The sequence below is a fragment of the Lepus europaeus genome, chromosome 12 (assembly GCF_033115175.1).
Source record: "Lepus europaeus isolate LE1 chromosome 12, mLepTim1.pri, whole genome shotgun sequence".
Taxonomy (NCBI): domain Eukaryota; kingdom Metazoa; phylum Chordata; class Mammalia; order Lagomorpha; family Leporidae; genus Lepus; species Lepus europaeus.
The window spans coordinates 59835206-59860434 of record NC_084838.1 but is presented as its reverse complement, the minus strand read 5'-3'; positions in this window follow the sequence as shown (position 1 = coordinate 59860434).

Here is a 25229-nt window from a genome sequence, read left to right as displayed (position 1 = left end):
GGTTATAATACCATCGTGATTCAATCAAGTAATTCCACCCTAGCAACCCAATCCAATCACTTTCCAAAGACCTCATCTTCAGATGCCATCATTGGATGAAATAGTCACCCTAATCTGTCAACCATTAGCATTAATCCATTGACCATTAAATAAGACTCTGGGTTTGAAACATCTGCATGAGTTTGTGGAGCCAAATCCTATTCAATCCTTAACATCCCGTAAGCATTATATTGAATAGCATGCCCCTGGCACATAGTAAAGCAAATGTATTTGTTCCTTCTAAATGTACTCATCAGGACTTCTTCCCTCTGGAAAATAATTTGAAGCAAGTCCTATGGATTCTCTATCCTCAAGTAATGCAAAAGCCTTAGTCAATATCTTAGCCTCATGTAATAGTGAAAGCTTTGAACTTGAACTGTTGTACCTGAGCGAGTGCAAACAAAGGAGTACAACACACATTGATAAAATTTAATGGTCCTTTAATGCCGGTGGTGGAGAGTGAGTTCATGCCCTAAAGAACTCTCGACCCTGAAGTCCAAAGCAACAGGGTTTATAAAGGCAAAAACCACAAAATCGGGAGAGGAATACATGGCTACCAGGGTCAAGCTAACCTAAAACCTTTGCAAAACTAGTATCAATCATAATCTTAACAATTCCAGTTACATTCCTAACAATTTCAATTATAATCTTGACATTAATCCAGGTATTGGCTTAAATCATATGTAGGACATAGACAAATTACATTTTTATCATTAACCCAAGTGCAGCCTATCCACTTCCAAGCTTGAGCAATTATGCTAGGGGGTTTCTATGCTTTGCCAAATGTGATGCAGGTTGCCAAGTGTGATGTAGTGGACTGCTATTGTCTGAGTGTTTTAGATCATAGTTTCAGACCAGAGTCTCACGGTGCAGGGAGAGGGGGAAGATGTGTTTTCTTAAGATGGAGTCTCAGGTGCTCCAAAATGGAATCCCTACTGTCCAGGTGTTACTTCACAACATATGGGACCTCTCCTCCCATTCTCCGAGCTCTGGCTTATTGTTTATATTTATGTAAGTACTTGAAAAGCAGAGCAATAGAAGGAGGGGAGGAGAGGGAGAGAGAAAGAGAGAGAGATCAATCTTCCTCCATTGGTTCACTCCCCAAATGCCAGCAATAGCCAAGGCTGGTCCAAACAGAGGCCAGGATCCCATAACTCCATCCAGGCCTCTCATGTGGGTGGTAGGGATCCAAGTAAGTGGCCCATTGTCAGCTACCTTCTGGGATGCATTAGCACAAAGCTGGATCAGAAGTGAAGGTACTGGGGCTGAAACCAGCACTCTGATATGGGATGTGAGCATGCACACATCCCCATGCACTACAACACTCACCCCTGGTTTATTATCAGCTTCTCTCTTTCCTACACTTTGGGCTTTTACTATTCCTCTTCCATCTTGCTAGTGTGCTTCTAAGGTTTCTAGGGGAATCATTACTTGCACTGTGTGTTCCAGGAGTTGGCACTCTTTGGTAGTACCAGGTAATTTTAAAAATTGCATCTTTCTCTAATGGGTGCATTTGTGAGTTCTTTGGAGATCCCTGATCAGTTAGGGTCATAGCAGAAAATAGCAATTGCTTCAGAGGACTTACAGAGCCTCTAATGAAGGGTCTGCTTATAGAACTGTGAACATGGTTAATGGAATTCAGAAGGGACAGTGTCACACACAGATTATTAGTAGTCCGAAGCCATTACCACTCCAGGTATGAGAGGGCAAAGGAAGGAAAGAGTGAACCAGAGCTCGATGAAGACTGAGATCATGAAGCAGGAGCTGCCTAGGTTCCTGGAAGGATGCAAACCCTGCCAAAGACACAATAGCAGTGCACAGAGGCAGCAGGGAAGACATACAGAGAACTCTCTTCTGTTCAGGGACCTCCAGCCAGTGCCTCATGTTGGCCAAACCCAACTGGAAGCTAGCCAGCAAGGAGCTCCACTAACAGAGTTCTCAGGGGATAGCCTTCTGGGAAGAATACTGAGTGTGGGGAACAAACAGAATAACCAGCACACCCCTCTCAGTGGGGATCTGTCACCTCTACTTCCCTTGAAGACAAGTACATCTCCATTACGCTTACTCTTTCTTAGCCTCCCCCCCACCAGGAATTAGTCTTGTCATGTTAACAACTTCCCCTCTAGGGGCCTATAGCAAACACTTGCACATCCTTGGCAGTAATATCCCTCATGTAACATTCAAGTTTTGATATACATCCTGTTACATACATTATGTACTATTCACTGAGCTGTCTGTAGCCAGGCACTGTGCTAGCTGCCCTATCTGCTTTCTCTTTACACCTCACAATAGCACATCAAGGCAGTTATTACTACCTTTAATTAAAGGGAATGATTAGGGGACAGAAGAAGTGGAGAGTTTGGCCCCAAGCAGTGAAGTGACTTACTCAGGATATAAATGTACCAAGTTTCCTCCAGGAAGAGAAAACAATTGTTGACATCCCTTGCTCTGCTTTTGACAATGCCCCCTCATCCTTGAAGTTGGTATCAGTATATTTAGCTTGGACATTGCAAACAACTGAACTTGACTCTGAGATTTCCACTAGGAATTGCCTTATATCAAGCTGGCTGGAGAAACCAAGTCCTTTGTGTCCTCCTTAGTTGCTGGTTCATGCCTTTAACTCATAGGCTGCTTTATTTGGAACATTTTATTTTTTAAAAGATTTATTATTAAAGAGAGATGTCTTCCATCCCCTGGCTCACTCCCTAAATGGCCAAAATGGCCAGGGCTGGGCCAAGCCATAGCCAAGGAGCCAAGAGCCTCATCCGGGTCTCCCACATGGGCACAGGGGCCCAAACATGTGGGCCATCCTTCGCTGCTTTCCCAGGCACTTTAGCAGGTAGCCAGATGGAGCTGGATCAGAAGTGCAGCAGCTGGGACTTAAACTGCGCCCATATGGGATACCAGCACTGAATGCATTGGCTTAACTCTGCGTTGCAGGCGGTGGCTTAACCCTCTATGCCACAATGACGGCTCCAGATTTGGAGCACTTTAAAGAACAACTGTCCTTATTCTCTCTTGAGCATAAGGGGTTCTTTCAAGCATTAAGGCACAATTTAAAGGCCATCTCCCAAGGCATATGAATAACATATGGTATTGTTATTTTGTTTGGAAAAATTCTGGGAAATGGTAATGCTTGGCTCTTGCCAAGATACTGATTTTCATTGCAAGCTGCCTTCTTTCCTGATCAGATCCTCAGTGGAGCTGAATAAAAGCCTATATCTTCAGCTCTTGGAGAACTCTGGAGGGCCAGCCTAGAACTGAGCACAGCCTATGTTTCCACAAGAAAGAAGTGTACTTTTAGGGTCAAAGCTTTGGCATAGTGGGTTACGCCTCCGCCTGCAACACCAGCATCCCATATGGGCGCTGGTTCTAGTCCAGGCAGCTCCTCTTCTGATCCAGCTCTCTGCTATGGCCTGGGAAAGCAGAAGAAGATGGTCCAAGTTCTTGGGTCCCTGCACTCAAGTGGGAGACCCAGAAGAAGCTCCTGACTTCTGATTGGCTCAGCTCTGGCTGTTGCAGTCAATTGGGGAGTGAACCAGTCAATAGAAGACCTTTCTATCTCTCCCTCTGTATAACTCTACCTCTCAAATAAATAAATAAAATCTTAAAAAAAAAAAATAAGTGTACTTTCTTTGGGCTATGCCAAGTAAGGAGTGAAGATACCTGGCAATGGTTTTCTAATATCTGATTTATTCAAGACCAAAGCAAGGCAGGCTTACCTTGACTGCTAGGTGTGAGTAAGTAATTCTCCAAGGAAAATGCAAGAAGCACAGTTGCTATGACATGTAATTAAACTGGATTGGTCAATTCCCAGGTGCCTATCTTCAAGCAGCCTCTTTCTTTCTAATAAGTCTTATAGAGTGTTACTCTGAGTATTACTACATACAAATTGAGCCTACCTGCCTTTCTCTCTTTCTTTCAAAAAGCTACAATGTGCTTTATTTGGTTTAACATGTAATTGAAGTTCCTCTTTATAAGGGCAATACCTTTTTTCCCTAAGAATTACTTTTACTGAGACATAATTTACATTCAATAAAATTCACTCATTTTAAGTATATAGTTTAAGTTTTGGAAAACAAATACAGTCCTGTAATTATGGCCAAAATCAAGATATAGAACATCCCAATACACCAAGAAGGTCCCTCGTGACAGTTTTCTGCCATTTCCCTCACCCAAATGTGTCTCTTAGGACAGTAGTTTTGCCTTTCATAGAATTCCATACAAATGAAACTCTTTTTTTCACTTAGCGGCTTTTTATATTCATCAATGTCTTTGCAAGTTATCAGTTGTCCCTTCGATCAGAGTATACATTTTTGAGTGGATAAATGTTGTCATTTCTCTTGGGTAAGCATCTATTTATGATATTGCTGGAATGTATGTTGGGTGTATTTGAACTTCATTTTTTTTAAAAATATGGCTATGAATCAGAATAGTAGGTGCTTGATATCTGTGACAAAAATTAGCATTTTCAGTCCTTTAATTACATTATTCTAGTACTTTATGGTATTACTTTATTGTGGTTTTAATATTCATTTCCCTAGTGGTTAATGACACTGAGAATCTTTTTGTGTGGTTAGTTGCCAGTTTTTAGATATTCTTTTGTAAAATGTCTATTCCTATATTTTGCCCCATCTTTAATTGCTTCAATTGTCTTATTATTGAATTGGAAGAGATCTTTATGTATTCTAGATACAAATTTATAAGAGATGAATTTTCACATAGTTTCTCTGTGTGGTTTGCCATTAATTTTCTTAAAATGCCTTGGGAAGAACAAAAGCTTTTAATATCAACGAAGTTCAGTTTATTAATTTTACTTTTATAACTCATGTTTTTGTGACCTAAGAAAACTTTGTCCAACTGAACATTATGAGAACTAGCATTGTGTGACACATTCCATACTGGAGGGGCTGGCTTTGTGGAGTAGGGGGCAAAGCTGCTGCCTGAAGTGCTGGTGTCCCATATGGGTGCCAGTTCGAGTCCTGGCTACTCCACTTCTGATCCAGCTCTCTGCTACAGCCTGGGAAAGCAGTGGAAGATGGACCCGCATGGGAGACCTGGAAGAGGCTCCTGGCTCTGGATTGGCAAAGCTCCAGCCATTGCGGCCATTTGGGGAGTGAACAGATGGAAGACCTCCCTCCCTCCCTCCCTCTCTCTCTTTCTGTCTCTCTGCCTTTGTCTCTTGATAACTCTGCCTTTCAGATAAATATTTATTTATTTATTTATTTAGCTGAAAGGCAAAGTTACAGAGAGACAGAGATCTTCCATCCACTGGTTTGCTCCCCAAACAAACATAATGGCTGGAGCTGGGCCAACTGGAAGCCAGGAGCCAGGCGCTTCTTCTGGATCTCCCATGTGGGTACCCAGATTCTTGGCCTAAGAATTTGGGCCATCCTCTGCTGCTTTCCCAGGTGCGTTATCAGGGAGCTGAATTGGAAATGGAACAGCTGGAACTCAAACTGGCACCCTTATGGGATGCCGGTACTGCAGGCGGTGGCTTTACCTGTTATGCCATAGAGCCAGCCCCAAACCATTCAATATTGCATCATTAATTACAAAGATAGCTGTAAGTTTTTATAGATATTAATTATCACGTAAACAAAATTAAGTTCTTGTAATTTGTGGAAATTTTCATAATTGGATACTGAATTCTGTGAATTTTTCTGTATCTATCGAAGTCTAACTTTTCATTATGCTAAAATGATGAATGCACGGCCAGTGCCGTGGCTTAACAGGCTAATCCTCCGCCTTGCGGCGCTGGCACACTGGGTTCTAGACCCAGTTGGGGCGCCGGATTCTATCCCGGTTGCCCCTCTTCCAGGCCAGCTCTCTGCTATGGCCTGGGAAGGCAGTGGAGGATGGCCCAAGTGCTTGGGCCCTGCACCCACATGGGAGACCAGGAGAAGCACCTGGCTCCTGGCTTCGGATCAGCGAGATGCACCGGCCGCAGCGGCCATTGGAGGGTGAACCAATGGCAAAAAGGAAGACCTTTCTCTCTGTCTCTCTCTCTCTCTCCCTCTCTCACTATCCACTCTGCCTGTAAAAAAAAAATAAATAAATATTTTTTAAAAAATGATGAATGCACTGGTTTTCTGATTTTGACTTTTGATTTTACTGAACCAATCAATGTTTTATTCCTAGATGAACCACACTTGGTCATCGTGTATTATTATCACATACTTTTTTTCTGGATTCAGTTTCCTAATATTTAATTAAGGTTTTTGTGTCTCCATTTATGAGATTGACTTACAATTTTGTTTTATTTTGTTTTGGTAAAACTCTCATTATCAAGCTACCCTGACCTCATAGAACAACCTGAAAAGTGTTATCACTTCCCTTTATCTGAAAGAATTTGAGTAAGATTGGTATTATTTCTCCTTTTTTTTTGACAGAATTCCAAGTGAAATGCCTGGGCCTGTGTTGTCTTCTTGAGAAGGTTTTTAAATTATAAATTCAATTTGTTTATTGAAATTGCAGTCATAGAGCTTTTTTTTAACTTTTATTTAATGAACATAAATTTCCAAAGTACAGCTTATGGATTACAATGGCTTCCCCCCCGCCCCATAACTTCCCTCCCACCCGCAACCCTCCCCTTTCCTGTTCCCTCTCCCCTTCCATTCATATCAAGATTCATTTTCAATTCTCTTTATATACAGAAGATCAATTTAGTATATATTAAGTAAAGATTTCAACAGTTTACACCCACACAGAAACACAAAGTGTAAAATACTGTTTGTACTAGTTATAGCATTAAATCACATTGTACAACACATTGAGGACAGAGATCCTACATGAGGAGTAAGTGCACAGTGACTCCTGTTGTTGACTTAGCAAACTGACGCTCTTGTTTATGGAGTCAGTAATCTCCCTAGGCTCTAGTCATGAGTTGCCAAGGCTATGGAGGCCTTTTGAGTTCACCAACTCCAATCTTATTTAGCCAAGGTCATAGTCAAAGTGGATGTTCTCTCCTCCCTTCAGAGAAAGGTACCTCCTTCTTTCCACTGGGATCTCACTCGCAGAGAGCTTTCATTTAGGTTTTGTTTTTTTGTTTTGTTTTGTTTTTTTGGTTTTTTGTTTGTTTGTTTTTGTTTTGTTTTGTTTTGTTTTGTTTGCCAGAGTGTCTTGGCTTTCCATGCCTAAAATACTCTCATGGGCTCTTGAGCCAGATCCGAATGCCTTAAGGGCTGATTCTGAGGCCTGAGAGTCATAGAGCTTTACAAATGATCTCTTTTTATCTTTTTTGGTAAAAATGTTTTTCAAAGAATTTTTGCATTTTCTGTAAGTTGTCAAACTTATTGGCATAGAATTGATCAAAATATTTCCTTATTATCCTTTCGTCCTATAGGATTCATAGAGATAGCAAATTTTTTTTTTTTGCTCTTATTTGGAATTTGTCTCTTCTCTGTCTTTATCAGTCTTCCTCAATTTCATTTTTTCAGAGTCCTTTTTTATTAACTTGATTATTACTATTGTTTATCTCTCATTTCTGTTCTTATTCTTTCCTTCTTGCCTTTTGTTTAATTTGCTTTTTTTCTAGCTTTTTTGAATGTAAACTCATATTATTGATCTTAAACCATATTTCTTTTCTAACATCATTTGGAACTATTAACATTTCCCTAAGGACTGTGCTAGCCACATCCTACAAATTTTGAAGTAAATTGTGTTTGGAGCTTTGTTTTTGACACAAGAGTTATTTAAAGTTGTCTTTAAAAAAAAAAAAGATTTATTTATTTATTTGAAAGAGTTACAGAGAGGCAGAAGCAGAGAGATCTTCCATCCTCTGTTTCACTCCCCAATTGGCTGCAATGGCCAAAGGTGGGTCAATCTGCAGCCAGGAGCCAGGAGCTCCTTCAAGGTCTCCCACACAGATGCAGGGACTCAAGCACTTGGGCCATCCTCTGCTGCTTTCCAAAGAGCATTAGCAGGGAGCTGGATCAGAAGTGGAGCAGCCAGGACACGAATTGATGCCGATATGGGATGCTGGTGCTACAGGCCAGGGCTTTAACCTGCTGCACCACAGTGCCAGCACCCAGCCTGTCATCTTAACCACTAGGGAAATGCTCACTCTGGGCTTTATATTATTTTATAAATTAGTATTCATTTCTAATTTTATTTTGCTATGGTCAGAGAACATATCCTGTATGATTTCAATCTTTGGAAACTTGAGACACATTTTATAGCCCAGAAGATGGTCTGGCTTGGTGAACAATGCATGGGTCCTTGCAAAGAATGTACGTCTGCAGTTGTTGGGCTGGTGTCCTCTAAACAGCACTGGGCCATGTTGGCTGATTCAATCATTCAAATCACCCTTATCCATGATGACTTGTCTTTTCGTTCTATCAGTTACTGGAAGGGCTAAAACCTCCAGCTATAATTTGGACTTGTCTACTTCTCCTTTGAGTTCTTCCACTGTTTGCTTTTGCTAAGCTTTGCACACCTTTGCCATTGTACGTGGATTCTAACCTCAGGCAAGCAGCCAAGGGAAATCACCCCATAAGCATTTCCGGCCCCCTCTCCTCATCTCTCCCTCAAGTTCAGGGTCTCCTGCATGGTCCTGGTCCCATGAGTTGCAGCTTGGCAGTTGTTCCAGGAGCCCCTTACATTCAACCTGCTCTCTGAGGAGAAAATTTGAAGCTCATCCCATTTATTTCTCTTCTTTAGAGGATGTCTCATAGCATCTATTGTCCAATGCCTGAAAACAGTGGTTTCATGGGTTTAGTTCAAATTTAATATTGTTTATGGCTAAAGGGAAAGTACAAAATCAGTTACTCCTTCGTAGCTAAGTGTAGAAGTTCAGAACACTCAGAGTTCTTTTAAGAAAGTTATTTAAAAAATAAAAATTAAAAACGTTATTTTACTCCTTCTTGCTCATTCCATATTTAATATAAATTCTGTAGAAAGAAAATGCATTAATGTTGAGTTTATACTGAGCTCAAAATAAAGAAAACTCCCGCTAAGTTTATTTTACAGAAAGGGAGGGGTCCCTCCTAAAGAAGTAAGGCTCTCTTTGATACAGGAAATAGATGTGCCTTTGTATTAAGAGGATGGTCCTCCTACCCTTCCATTTCCAATGATGATACATAGAATGTTGGGAAAGAGTCGATTCCAAAGGGTGGGCACCATGGTGCAGCAGCTTAAAGCCACTGCTTGGGATGCCCACATCCCATATCTAAGCGCCTGGGATCGAGTCCCATCTCCACCTCTGCTTCATGTCTAACTTCCTATTAATATTCATGGGAGGCAGAAGATACCGGCTCAAGTACTCAGTCCCTGCCACCCATGTAGGAGATCTGGATGGAGTTTCTTACTCCTGGTGTTGTTATGGCCCACTTCCAGCTGTTTTGAGCATTTGGGAAGTTAACCAACAGTTGGAAAATCTGTGTGTGTGCATGTGTGTGTATGTGTGTATTTCTCTGTTACTCTGCCTTTCAAAGAACTAAAAATAATAAACATTTTAAAATAAACATGTTAAAAATAAAAAAGAATTATTTCCCAGTACCATAAGTGGCTAAAACTAGAAATCTTGCCTGATTCAACCAACCTGGCACTATGTTATACTTTGGGGAAATTGGTTGTGTGTTGGTGTTTGTGTATGTGTGTGGAGGTTGTATGGTTTGAGGGAAGGGAAAATTAAATAGTTGGATAAATAAAGAGCTCAGATATTGACAGCATGCTTGCAGTGGTATAAAAGTATCATAATATTCATAACGTTGGAGGAAAAGATTTTTGAAAACTGAATAACCCCAGACAGACACTTATTTGGAGAAAATCATGAGTCTAAAGTTCTCTTTTCATTTTTGTAGCTTTATTCATTTTCGTTTCATTTGAAAGGAAGAGAAAGAGGGAAAAAACATACAGAGATTTTCCATATACTGGTTCATTCCTCAAAATGTCATCCACAGACAGGGCTGGGCCAGACCAAAGCCAGAAGCCCAAAACCCAATGTAGGCCTCTTATGTAGGTGACAGGGACCCAAACACTTCGTCCATCCCAGAGTTCACATTAGCAAGAAGCTAGAATGCAAGCAGAGTCAAGACTTGAGCCCAGGCACTCTCATGTAGTTTACAGGCATCCCAGGAAGAGCTTTAACTGCTGTGCCAAATGCCAGCCCCTAATGTGTTTCTGTTTTGTTAACAACAGATAGCAGGCTATGAGCACGCACCTCTACCCTTGAAACATTATTAAGTGAAACCAAGCCCTTGGATATAATTTTAATGTTATCATGGGTAGAGAAAGACATCCCAAGAGGGAATAAAGTCATTTTCACAATGGATAGGGCATGGGTTCTGAACTTTGTTATTGATTACTCAAGCAGATATGAGTCCACACATGGCCTGTGCTTCCCTACCTCGGGGTGTTTGCTAGGGGTTTTCCTAGTCTGAAACGTCCTTCTCAAGGCCAGATCATATTCCACCTCTCCTGCAAAGTTGTCCTTGAACTTTCAAACTCAAAGTCACCCTCTTCCTCTTTTGAACTGCTGTACTTTCTTTATTCATTACTTATGGCATTTTTCCTACATTGCATTCTACTTACAGAATACAAATCTCATTTCCCTCCATAAACCTAGTTGTTTCAAAATCAGAGACCAAGGTTCATTCCTGTCGATATGCTCAGAATACATTGCACATAAGAGGAGCTTAAAAATGTGTTTTCGGGGGCAAGGGTTTGATCTAGCGGTTAACCACCATTTGGGATGTCTGCATCCCATCCAGGACTGCCTGGATTCAAGTCCTAGCTCTGGATACCCACCTCAGCCTGGCTCAGCCCTGGTCATTGTGAGCATTTGCGGAGTGAACCAGGAAATGAGCTAGTTCTCTCTTTCTTTCTCTCAAATAAATAAGTTTTTTTAAATTTTCAAATATTTCTTTACTGCACAAACAAATGATTGACTAAATAAATAAATCAATAAAAACAATGGCTCCGGGGCTGGCACTGTGGTGCAGTAGGTTAATGCCTTGGCCTGAAGCACCGGCATCCCATTTGGGCACTGGTTCTAGTCCCGGCTTCTCCTCTTCTGATCCAGCTCTCTGCTGTGGCCTGGGAAAGCAGTAGAAGATGGCCCAAGTCCTTGGGCCCCTACACCGATGTCGGAGACCCGGAGGAAGCTCCTGGCTCCTGGCTTTGAATTGGTGTGGCTCCAGCCGTTGCGGCCATCTGGAGAGTGAGTCAGCAGATGGAAGACCTCTCTCCCTGTCTCTACCTCTCTGTAACTCTTTCAAATAAATAAAATAAATCTTTTAAAAATGGCTCCATCCCCAAATTGGGGCAATTTCTTCATGGGCTATCTCTTTCATATTTACTGCACAATACATCAAAACTTCTGTCTATCTCATTGCGACTGAAAAAACAATGGCAAAACTGTTCCAATGCAAATAATCTTCTCTATGTTGAAATGGAAAATTACCATGAACTTCTTATGCATGAAATTCCAACAATAAATACTGAGTGAAGGATACCATGATATATCATACTTACTGGTTTTTTTTTTTTTAAGATTTATTTATTTATTTGAAATAGTTACACAGAGAGAGAAGGAGAGGCAGAGAGAGAGAGAGAGAGAGAGAGGTCTTCCATCCACTGATTCACTCACCAATTGGCCACAGTGCCAGAGCTGCGCCAATCTGAAGCCAGGAGCCAGGAACTTCTTCCAGTCTCCCAGGTGGGTGCAGGGGCCCAAGGACTTGGGCCATCTTCTGCTTTCCCAGGCCACAGAAGAGAGCCGTATCTGAAGTGGAGCAGCCAGGTCTCGAAGCAGCACCCATATAGGATGCCAACACTTCAAGCAGCAGCCTTACCCACTACACCACAGCGCTGGCCCCCATAGTTACTATTTATTATAGCTCACTGGGTAGCTTATAAACAACTGGTTAATGACATGCTGATTTTGTCTTTTTGCACCCTATCACCTATTCCTCATTTTTCAACCCACTACATTCCATTCTCATTATCTGGCTCCATTCCTACTTTCTACCTATAGATCCTCCTTGCCAAAGATAAACATTTCCCTGTCTTCCTGCAGGCTGTAGAATATAGATGAGTTATGCTGTCACTGGACTGTGGGTGGTATCTGACTAGGCCAAGCCAAAGACATTTGAGTCTGACCTTAGGAACAAACTAAGGGGCCATTCGATTTATGGAAACCTGAAATCTGTCAGTCAGGTGTTAGGGAAACAAAATACAGGATTTAAATACTATTGGCTAATGTCAAAATAAGAAAAAAGTCCAAGCCACTTATGTAAATGGGGAATAGGTAGCCTACTGGCAAATTCCAAGAGAAGTAGGCACCATCACAGGTAGACTTGAACAAGTAGTAGACAAAGGGTTTGGAGGTGAGTGGCAACAGGTAGAGTACCTACCCCCTGGGGCCATTGGTGTCTTAGTCCATTTTGTGCTTTTAGAACATAATACCAGAAACTAGCAATTTATGGAGAGAAGAAATGTATGTCTCCTATTTCTAGGTGCTGGTATAGGACTTCCCAACCCCTAGAAATAGGACACATACATTTCTTCTCTCCATGAATTGCCATCTGGTGAGGGCCTTTCTGCTGGCCCAACCCATGGCAGAAGGCAAAAGGACAGAGCTCACAAGAGATTAAGGGAGCAGCTAGCGCCGCGGCTCACTTGGCTAATCTTCCACCTGCAGCGCTGGTGCCCCAGGTTCTAGTCCTGGTTGGGGCGCCAGATTTTGCCCCAGTTGCTCCTCTTCCAGTCCAGCTCTCTGCTGTGGCCCGGAAAGGCAGTGGAGGATGGCCCAAGTGCTTGGGCCCTGCACCCGCATGGGAGACCAGGAGAAAGCACCTGGCTCCTGGCTTCGGATCAGTGCAGTGCCGGCCATGGTGGCCATTTCGGGGGTGAACCAATGGAAGGAAGACCTTTCTCTCTGTCTCTCTGTCTCTCTGTCTCTCTGTCTCTCTCTCTCTCTCTCTCTCTCTCTAACTCTGCCTGTCCAAAAAAAAAGAAAAAGAAAAAAAAGAAAAAAAGAGAGATTAAGAGATCAAGAGAGGCTAAAGTTGCTTTCATAACAAGCCCACACTTGAGATGACTAAACCACTCATCCAGACAGAGCCCTCATTGTGTAATGGCCTCTTATTAGACCCCACCTCCTAACATCGTTGCCTTCAGATAAGTTTCCAAAACATGAACATTCAAACCATAGCAAGTGTATATCTATGAGAATTTAGTTCTTAGAGAAATTAAAAACCTACCCCTAAACTCAGTCAACCCTAATTTTTCGCACCCTAATTCCCAGTGTCTCTTTGCTAGAGAATATTTCTCTGCCACCTCTCTAAGGATATTGTTCTGGGCTCCCAGCTAGCTATTCCAGTGCCCATAATAGGAGGTAATGTGTGATGTATTCTGTTTTCCAGCACTTGATTGATTATGAATTAGTATTTCCCATTCAAAATTCCTTCTATAGGAAAATGTATGCTGGAACATTATTGGTGGTAATGTTCAGAACTTTCTTTTTTAAGATTTATTTTATTTATTTGAAAGACAGAGTTATAGAGAGAGGTAGAAACAGAAAGAGAGAGAGGTCTTCCATCTGCTGGTTCACTCCAAATGGTCGCAACAGCCAGTGCTGAGCTGATCTGAAGTCAAGAGCCAAGAACCCCCTCAGGGTCTCCCACATAGGTGCAGAGGTCCAAGGACTTGGGCCATCCTCTGCTGCTTTCCCAGGCACATCGGCAGGGTTGCTGGATTGGAAGTGGAGCATCCGGGACTTGAACTGGCACCCATATCGGATATTGGTGCTTTAGGCTGGGGCTTTAACCTGCTGTGCCACAGTGCCAGCCCCATATTTAGAATTTTCTAAAGTAGAGTTGATAAAACAAGCTTGTTTGGTTGTTTTTGTTTTGTTTTGTTTTGTTTTTAAAGATTTATTTTATTTACTTGAAACACAGAGTTAGAGAGGTAGAGACAGAAAGAGAGGTCTTCCACCTGCTGGTTCACTCCCCAAATGGCCGCAACGGCCAGAGCTGCGCCAATCTGAAGCCAGGAGCCAGGAGCCTTTTCTGGATCTCCTACATGGGTGCAGCAGCCCAAGGACCTGTGCCATCTTCCACTGCTATCCCAGGCCATAGCAGAGAGCTGGATCAGAAGGGGAGCAGCCGGAACTAGAACCAGCGCCCATATGGGATGCCAGGACTTTAACCTGCTGCACCACAGCACCAGCCTCTTGTTTTTGTTTTTGTCTGTAATTTTCTTTCTTTTATTTTTTTACAGGCAGAGTTAGACAGAGAGAGAGAGAGACAGAGAGAAAGGTCTTCCTTCCATTGGTTCACCCCCAAAATGGCTGCTACAGCTGGCGTGCTGCGCCAATCCGAAGCCAGGAGCCAGGTGCTTCTCCTGGTCTCCCATGCGGGTGCAGGGCCCAAGCACCTGGGACATCCTCCACTGCCTTCCTGGGCCACAGTAGAGAGCTGGACTGGAAGAGGAGCAACCGGGACAGAATCCAGTACCCCAACCGGGACTAGAACCTGGGGCGCAGGCGCCACAGGCAGAGGATTAGCCTAGTGAGCTGTGGTGCTGGCCTATCTTTTTTGTTTTATGAAGATTTTCATGTTTTTGGAATAAGACAAAAATCATTCGGTTTCAGGTCTGGAGAGGAAAAAAATGGATGATCAAGTTGAGTTATTCCATTTAGGTCAACAATGAAGGTGTAACCATAAAGTGAGATCACTAGCCTGTAAACTCCTTTTTATGATAGAGACAATGAAGGTTCAGACAGGTAATTAGCTTGGTTCTGTACAGTCAATAAATGTCTGAGTTGAGCTTCAGACCTGACCTCTAACCACTCTGATTATACTGCCTTCTACAATGTGACCATCTCTCTGTCTTAGGTAGTGTAATGCTGAGCAGAGAGTAAATTAATGAATGCGATGTATTATAACTAACAGAAGTTGACACCATATTTATACTTGCCTAGTAAATCCCTTTTGCTGGGGTAATACACAATACTCAAATAGCGAAACAAAACTCAGGAAGAAGATGACAAAGAGTAGCAGAAAAAATAACTTGCTGCTAGTTCCAGCATTTTGTAGTCCCCATGACCATGGACAGCCATAAAGGGCAGCTACTAGGTAAGAAATGGATTTTGGAGGAGAGCAAATCTGAATCCAAATCCTTCTCTATTTGTTCCTTTTGTCTAGGTTTTAGTGTCATCATTTCTAAAACAGAGATCATAATAGCACCTGATTACTTCAGTTGTTTAGAAGATTAAATGTACTAAATACATTTAACTCAGAAATGATTGATAAAATGAGAGTTTCTTCTTTCAATGAGTTAATTTAGTTTAAGGGAAACTCCTTTTGCTTGTTTTTCACCCCTCAACACTCACCTTACACAAAAAGCCCTACTCATGGAAGGGTGTTTCTGTGTGTAGTAGACAAACTAGGAGAAATAGATTGCACAGAAATCAAATGCTTTAAAATTGAGTGTTAGACACATCTACTCCATAAATTTCTTTCTATCAATTTCAGGAACATTGACCTTCACCCTACAACTCTATTGCTGAACCCTTTCTCTACCCTCTTCTTTGCAATCTCTCTACCTCTAAATTTCTGTTGATTTCTAGTATACAAAACTTTACTTCTAACTTTCCATCCATATAACTATTTTCCAACACATACAAAAAATTTCCCCAGCAGATTTGTTTTTCTTTTTTCTTTTTCTTTTTTTTTTTTTTTGTTTACATCTGCTCTACATCTTGGAATTCTGAATAAGTACTTAATTTCTACTACCAAAACTGGTGGGTGTATGGATGAGGATTTTAAATAACTCTTAGAGACCAGAGAAGTAAGGAAGACAATATGCTAACGAGAAACTGAGTAGAGGGTTTCAAAGTGTCCTTGGGAATGCCAGATCACATGGGTATGCTGCTCAATTCTGCTTCATTGAATCATATAATATGTGAAAAAATTAGCAAATGAGTAAAGAAGAATGTCAAGAGTACCTGCATATTGTCACAGAGGCTAACAAAATGTGGTACCAGTATGAGGTGTATCTATATCCACATTGAAGTTGTCTAAAGCAGAAGCAATCTCTAATTGCCTCAAGTGCTGTGAAAGCAGAAGGCATGGTATTTGCAGTACAATAGAAGAACCTGGATGTCAGCTAATTCAACCCTCTCACTTTATAGCTGAGAAACTGAGTCATCACCTAATTAACAGCATAGCTAACCTGGAGTTGAGGCTTCCTGACTCCAAGTTATTCCATGGTCCGTGATGTCATGGCAGGCATATAGTCACTATCAAGACTGGTCACATGGGTCCCATGCACCTGTGTTAAGATCCAAGAGGAGGGGCCAGTGAAGTGGCATAGTGGGTAAAGCTACTGCCTGCAGTGCTGGTATCCCATATGGGCACTGGTTTGAGACCCAGCTGCTCCACTTTGTCTCCAGCTCTCTGCTATGGCCTGAGAAAGCAGCAGAAATGGCCCAAGTCCTTGGGCCTCTGCACCCACATGGGAGACCTGAAGGAAGCTCCTGGCTTCAGATGGGGGCAGCTCTGGCCACTGCAGCCAATTAGGGAGTGAACCAGCAGGTGGAAAACCTCTCTCTCTCTCTCTCTGCATCTCCTTCTCTCTGTGTGTAACTCTGACTTTCAAATAAATAAATCTTAAAAAAAAAAAAAGACCTAATATTTCCTCAAAGAACTGTTTTGAGGATTGTAGATGAAGGAATGCATTTGAGATCTCCATCATGGCCTGCAGTGTATCAGGCAAAAAATGAATGCTGATAGCCTCTCCTTTCTTAGTCACACCAGCTTACAGGTTGGACAAGGTCAAATAACATCAACTAAAAAACATGACAGCACCAACAGCTGAGAGACAGTGAAATACGGAGGTGTTTACTTGGTGTACGGCATGAGATTCCGGCAGGCAGGCCTGTCCCGCACAGTGAGAGCTGGCAGGTGAGTGGAAAGAGATGGATAGGTAGCTCTGGCCCAAGTTCTTTATCAAACAATGGTGCTTGCCAGGCCCAGCTTGGTTTCCAGCCACAGCATCCACCCTCAGTGGCTCCCCTCTTATTTCCCAGGGGCAAATTCCCTCCCCTTCCAGTTCCCAGAGCCAATCTGACCCAGAGCCAGATGTGTTCAGATGACTGCAACCCCACATTCACTGCCTGTGAACTCTTGACCCATTACTTCAGCCTTTTTTTTTAAGGCAGCATTACAGAGAGGGAGGGAGACACAGAAAGGGGGAGGGGATTCTATCCTCTGGTTTATTCCCCAAATGCTTGCAATGGCCATGGCTGGGCCAAGCCAAAGCCAGGAGCTGGGAATACCACCCTGATCTTCTATGGAAGTGGCAGGGGTCCAAGTACGGGGGATATCTTCTGATGCTTTCCCAGTCACATTAGCAGGGAGCTGGATCAGAAATGGAGCGGCCAGGATTCGAATCAATGTTCATATGAGATGCCGGTGTCGCAGGTGGTGGCTTAACCTGCTATGCCACCACGCTAGCCTCTGTTGCTCAAGCCTTGATGGTCGAGCTTCCGCCTGCTCTCACAAACCTGCTTTCTGCTTTCCCCTGGCTTCCTGCCACTCTACCACACATTGTTAGGAAGCCTGCTTTCTTGTTGCCTTGGGACCTCAAACAGTCAAAACTTACTATGACTGGCACATAATGATTTATCCAAAAGCCATGCTTGTGCTGCCCTTCTTGTCTTTAATTATGCCTGAATGATCCAAGGGAAGTGGCTGCTGACCAACCAGGATCTTTCCTGAGAGTTTTGAGAACTTAATTGGAGACAAAAAATGGTAATTAGTAACCTCTTGAAATTTTCAAAAGAGAAAACGGTAGGTTCTTCCTGTTTCTGAAGGGCTAACCCTGTTACCATCGTTCTTGAGAATTAGCTGTTTGTGTCTTCTATGTTAAGTTTCCACAGTCAATCCAACTTTTGCTTAAGTGTGGAAAGATCTAGAACAGAATCACTCTCAGCTCAGCCAAGCCAAATGCTAAAGCAGAACAATTCACACTGTGCCTAATATTGACCATTGTCTGAGGTTCTCATAAACTGTAATCTTTGAAACTTACTCAAGCTGATGTCTGGTTGTACTTACTGATTCATCGTCTCTCCATCCATCTCAAGCATCTACCGCTGGGCACTGTCCATGGTGCTGGGGTTACAAAAAAATATAGCAAACAGCATTTCTGCTTTCCAACATCCTAGAACAGTGGAGGAGACTCCCATATCAATTAATAATCTCAGTATGAAGGTGTAAGAGCATGGTGGAGGGGTGAATACAGGGCACTGAGAGCACAAAAGGTGAGGGCAAGCAACTATTCTCAGAAAGGAGGTCAGGGAAACCTTCAAGGAGTGGCTGGTATTTAAAATGAGTATTGGAGAATGAGGGTGATTTTTCCAAGAGGAAAAAGGAAGTATTAGTTTATAAAAATACCATGAGTATGACAAATTTATGAGCTATTAAACCTAAGTAATCCATTGCTGGAATTTATCCTACAGTACATTTTAAATGAATAACTTATGTATAAGATAAACTATTACAGCATTGTTTGTCAGAATAATAGATTGAAAACAATCCAAATGGAAATTAATAGAGCACTAGTTAAGTAAATATGGCATATACATTTGATGGAAGTTTTCAAGGGTGTAAAAAACAGAATGAGGAAGATCTCTATTTACCAATAAGAAAGATCATTAAGATACAATGCTAAGTAAAAAAAGAAAAATTTAGTGCAATAGTACATTTTGTTTCAAATAGGAAGCAATGATAATATATATTTATACTTGTTTACCTTTATGTTAAGCTGATGGAGGGACTGGTGTTGTGGCACAGTGTGTTAAGCTGCTTCCTGTGATGCTAGCATCCCATGAGTACTGGTTTGAGTCCTGGCTGCTCCACTTTCAATCCAATTCCCTGATAAAGCACCTGGAAAATCAGAAGAAGATGGCCCACATACTTGGGTCCCTGCCACTCACATTTCAAGCTCCTGGCTTCTGGCTGGCCAGTGCTGGCTGTTGTGGCCATTTTGGGGGTGAACCAAGGGATGTAAGCTCACTCGCTCTCTCTTTCTCTCCCTATGTAACTCTGCCTTTCAAATAAATAATTTTTTAAAAGAATCTGAATTATATTTATCTGATTAAATAAATGTCATTACTATTAGAGTGGAGTGGTGAGAAATGAGAAGACATCAAAAGGGATGGGAGTAAAATTTTTCACTTACAACTAATTTTTTGTTTTTAAGCTATGGAAAATATTGCATAATAAAATTGTTTTCAAAGACTGTACTGCAAGGAAACACCAAAGTTAGATCTAGGACTTAGAAGACAATACTTCTTTTAACTACTCTATAAATCAGAAACTTGATGGCAAAAGAAAGTAATAACTTCACCTGCCTCTTTTTTTTTTACAAAGATTTATTTATTTGAAAGACACAGTTGCAGAAAGAGAGAGAGAGAGAAAGAGAGAGAGAGAGGTCCTCCATTCATTGGCTCACTCCTCAAATGGCCACAACAGCCAGAGCTGAGCCGATCCTAAGCCAGGAGCCAGGAGCCAGGAGCTTCCTCTGGGTCTCCCACATGGGTTCAGGGGCCCAAGCTTTTGGGTCATCTTCCACTGCTTTCCCAGGCACGTTAGCAGGGAGCTGGATCCGAAGTGGGGAAACTGGGGCAGGAATCAGTGTCCATAAGGGATGCTGGCATCACAGGCAGTGGCTTAACTGCTACAGCACAATGTTGGCTCCTATTCTGCCGTATTCTTAAAAGGATGTGAAGACTTCGCTGCAAACACTGAGAAAAAAAATACAATTGCTGTCTTGCCTCTAGGGCCGCTATAACAAAATACCACAAACTGGGTGACTTACAAACAACAGAAAGCTATTTCTCCCAGTTCGGGAGGCTGGCAAGTCTATGATGAAGATGCTGGCAAAATCTGTGTCTGGTTGGGACAGTCCCCTGTTCTACGGATGGCACCTTGAAGACAGGGAGTTGGAGGGAAGAGTTGCGCCACCTGGAGTCACTTCCTATTATCTCAAGGCTTATAGGATAAGTATTTGGTTCCTCTTGCTCTGAAGATAAACAGACCCCCAGCCCAGACCAGCCTAACACCAGGGCATCAAGCCTGACCTAACTTGACCTACATCTCATTAAACACTCATTATAGTACATTAGTGCTAAATGACACACCCACCTGCCTGCCATGACAGGAAACATTGGACCATACAAGGAGCAAAAAGGAGCAGTAGTTAGACTTTGGAAAATCAGGAAAAACCATAAATGTTCCTCCCCTTTATTAGAATGTAATTCTCTTTTCATTAAATCCATATGTCATTAAATATAGCTCAGAGACACTCCTCTCCAAGGGAGGCCACATTCTGACTGTGGAGTGTGTACTTTCTCTTTCTCAGTGAAACACTTGTTGCCCGCTATTCACTGTTCCCTAACTGGCTCCTGAATTCTTTCCTTGAGGCGAAGTCAAGAGGATAGGCAATCCGTCTCCACCTTCTTGCTGTGTCCTTACACAATGGAAGGGAAACACTCTCTGGAGCCCCTTTTATAAGGGCACTAATACCATTTATGAGATCACTGCCCTCATAACCTAATTACCTCCCCAAAGTCCCATCTCTTAATACCACTAGAAGCTCTCAACATGCTTTTAGGTAGTTAGGAGGGAGTTAAATTGGTCTAATGCATCTGCTGGTTCTCAATTGACTTCAGCTCAAAATAATCCTATGCTTAAGTGGCATATTTTGGGTGACATAGCTTAATGGCCAAACTGGAAAAATGTGAGCCACAAAATAAATAAGTAGTTTATTTATTGGGGCCAGCATTGTGGCATAGTGGGTAAAGCCGCCACCTGCAACACTGGCACCCCATATGGGTGCTGGTTTGAGTCCTGGCTGCTCCACTTCCAATCCAGCTCTCTGCTATGGCCTATGAAAGAAGTAGAAGATAGCCCAAGTCCTTACCCCCCCTGCGTCTGTGTTGGAGACCGGGGGGAGGCTCCTTGCTCCTGTCTTCAGATTGGTGCAGCTCCGGCCATTGCGGCCATCTGGGAAGTGAACTAGTGGATGGAAGACCTCTCTCTCTCTCTGCATCTGCCTCTCTGTAACTCTGCCTTTCAAATAAATAAATAAATCTTTGAAAATAAAAAAAGAAGATGATTTGGCTAGCTTGAGTGGTTTCAGTGAGCTCTGGGGCACAGGGGTTGTCCCTGGGTGTTTGTCCCTGGTCCTGGGGTAATAAGACAGGGGAATAGTAGCCCTGAATGTGAGAGCCCAGTAGGAGAAGGGGTGGGGATATGGGCTGTGGTCTGGTTGGTTTGTATATGAAATGTGTACCTGCTCAGTTAGATTTCCTAATGATTTCTAGAAATTGGTCATCCCTGGGCGGGGGGCAGGGTGGTTCTTTCCAGCATCAAAAGACGAAATATCAAAAACACATGATTAATACAGTTACTGTAGGAGAAGTCTTCAAAACATCCATGGAAAACATGAAACAACTATGAATGGATTTTGAAGTTTTTTGTACCCAAATAAACTTATATTTGTTTTGTTTTTTGTTTTGTTTTGTTTTTTTTTTTTGACAGGCAGAGTGGACAGTGAGAGATATTTTAATTCCATGTTTCACAACTTTTTGAGGTACTCCTATTGGATGATAATCTGATAAAATAATTCTAAGGAGCAGGCATTGTAGCACAGTGGCTTAAGCCACTACTTATGAACCAACCATTCCAAATCAGCATGCCTGGTTTGAGTCCTGGCTACTCTGCTTTTTCTGATTCAGCTTCCTGCTAATGCAACTTGGGACAGCAAGAGATGGTCTTAATGCTTGGGTTCCTACCATCCGCATGGAAGACCTGGGTTCCTGGCTCCTAGCTTTGGCCTGGCTTAGTCTTGGCTGTTGTGAGCATTTGGGGAGTGAATCAGTGGATAGAAAAACTGTTTGTGTGTGTGTGTGTGTGTGTCTTCCTCTGTCATTCTGCTTTCAAACAAATCTTTTTTTAGAAAAAAATTCTGAGATGTCCTAATTTAAGCTATAGGTTAGAGGATAGAGGGATGGATGGGATAAATTTATGTTAACGTGACAGCTTTGGGCTAAACCAACAAAGACAAGACCCAAAGAAACTGCTCCCTCCAGCTGCCCATTACTTTCCTGTATGCTGAAGATTAGTCATCAAGGCAACATTGCATCCTGCATATAGAACCAACCAAGAGGCAAAAAGCTCTTCTCTTTAGGGACTATCCTATCCCAGGACACAGCTGGTTTTGTCATATCCCACCTCCTATCTACAACCACTGTAGGGTCAACATAAGCAGCTTATGTGTTCTTCTCCCACCAAATTTCACTATAAAATATCCTGGTTTTTTTAGAGTCAGTGGACCTTTTTCCCAATACTACCTCTCATGCTGCTAGTAGCATATGAATATGTCCCAGCATCCGTCCTTTATTTAAAGTGCCTAGCATCTGTAACAGCTCAATAAAATTTTAACTTTAGAGATCTCTTGATATCTAAATTTAAGAAATTAAAGTACAAAATAAACACCCAGGCCAGGTATTTCGTGTAGTGATGAAAGACACTTTTGGAAAGACACCATATTGGAGTGCTTGGGTTCAAGTCCCAGCTCTGCTTCCAATTCCAGCTTCCTGCTAATATGTACCCTGGGAGGCAGCAAGTGATGGTTCAAGAACTTGAGACCCTGCCACTCTGCTGGAAGACCTAGTGTGAGTTCTAGGCTACCACCTTCAGTCTAGGCCTGGCCCCAGCTGTTGCAAACATAAGGATAGGGAGCCAGCAGATGCAAGGTCTCTGTCTCTGTCCCTCTGCCTTTCAAATGAATAAAAATAAATTTAAAATAAACATCCATAGTTTAAACTGATATAAATAAAATATTGGCTAACTGAATGAAGAATAAATGTCTCCTTCATAGAGTTGGATTTTTTTAAGATTTATTTATTTGAAAGGCAGAGTTAAGAGAGGCAGAGGCAGAGAGAGAGAGGTCATCCACCACTGATTCACACCCCAGATGGCTGCAACGGCCAGAGCTGCTCCAATCCAAAGGCAGGAGCCAGGAGCTTCTTCTGGGTCTCCCACATGGGTGCAGGGGACCAAGGACTTGGGCCATCTTCTACTGCTTTCCCAGGCCATAGCAGAGAGCTGGATCATTAGTGGAGCAGCCGGGACTTGAACCAGCATCTATATGGGATGCCGGCACTGCAGGCCACGGCTTTACCCACTATCCCAGAGTGCCAGCCCCTTTCACAGAGTTCTGACTAGTGTAACTACTCCCTACTCCAGGAGATGGAGCTTAATCCCCACTGCTTGCCCCTTGAGCATGATCTGTGTTGAGTGACTTCCCTCCCAAAACTATGGTATGGAAAAAATGGGGCCAGTGGACAGGGAAGTAGCCTTATAATTCAAAGATGCTTTCCATCCAAGATGGGGGCAAAATCTTATCTTACAGTGTTCGATTATCTGGTTCCAGAGCTTTTAGCCTTCAGTCACTTTCTACTATTACCAGGATCCGTTCCCCTTATTACAGAATATCCCCCCAAACCTGGTTGGAGGAATTGCTATAGGAACCTTAAAAGTGGGTCTGAAGTGGGAGAGGTGGGGTTTAATTGTATTCCAGGTCCTTGCCTTCTACTTAAGAGAAGCATTCTAAGCACAGACACGTATATGGAGCACAAAGTTCATTTAAAAGGTGAGAAAGCGGTCGCATACACATGTAGGTATAGTTGAGGAGTGGAGTGGACTAGAGGGAGAAAAGAGGTGGGGGAAGGGAAGTGGAGTGATGGCACCTCAGCACCTTCTCTCTTCTCTGTCTGCAGAGAGCCCCACCCCGTTGTCGGCCCCTTTTATCAGAATAGAAAGGGCATGGTTAAGTGGCAACTCCCCTCGCAAGTCCCAGGTGAAGGTGGATGGTTTGACTGACAGGTAAGTGGATAGGATTACATAGGGTGGGGGTGGAGGGCCAGCTGTGGCTTCCAGCTGGAGGCCTTAATCCAGCTGTCCCTTATCAGGTGCACCCACCCAGCACAGAGCAAACCAATCATTGATTCCAGGAAGACAGAAGAGTTTATTTGCGCTGTATAGAGCAAGAAGTCAGGCATCTGTCACTCAATTCTTAAACACCCTGAGAGATTAAGGACAGTGAATCTTATAAAGTGGAGAGTGAGCAGTGCATGATCAGCTCCAGTGTGGGCCTTTGGTTGGCCCACAGTGCTCATGGCCTTCCTTAGCTGGTCAGCAGCAGGGAGCTGGTGTGTTCTGAAGGTGCAGAGTGGGCTCCAGCCTGTCTGGGGTTTCCAGGTGGATTGATTATCACTTTGATCATGGCTTGAAGATCCTACACAACATCTCAAAATACCCTAACATAGGTTGTTAGCCATAGAGGTGATGATGGAATTCTGAGTCTTGCAATCCAGAGCTCTGCGGAGTCACCCTGACCCTTGTTCCATTCCGTATTAATCTTTAAGAAGAAGTTGATTTGTCATCACAAGGATCACAAGGAACTGGAAGCTGCAGGAGAGACTATGGCAGGATAAAGTCTGCACCAAAGGCATTAGGGATGGGTGCTAGGTTCTGCCCTTGCATCAGTAAATGTGATTCACAGATACCCTTGAATTCAAGAAAAACTTAAGCAAATAAAAAGAATGGTTGGTTGGCAGAAATTCAGGCTAATGCCAGCCTCACCTCATGGGAGCCAGTGTTCTTGTCCAAGCCTCTCTCCAGCTTCTCCCAAATGTCCCCTCTATGTCCACAGCCCTTTAATCAATAGGGGCCAAAACATTTCCTAATTGTTTTCTGTGCTTTCTACCAGTAGACATTTTTTGCTTTATTTGCTCATCCAAAATTGAAAACATCTTAAAATAAAATTGGCACTGTTCTGGGGGAAAATGTATTAGCTAATTTTTGCATATCACTAGAGCAAAGCTGGGGGGTGGGGTGGGAAAACTGGAAGCCATAGTGATCGCCTAAGACAATGAGCTGGAGGCAATTTAGAGAATAAAAAGAAAATCATTATGCAAATATAGATCTACTAATAGTTATTCAGCTTTGAAAAGGAGGGCTGCTTTAGAATTGCAGAGGGCACAAGATGATTGCACTTTTTCACCTGAGTTGTTGGAAGCCTTTAAAATTAATGTCAGGCCTCTGAATGGTTGTTATCATTCAGCTGATGGCCCTGGCAACAAGGAGCTTTCCACAGTCTTCCAGCTCACAGTA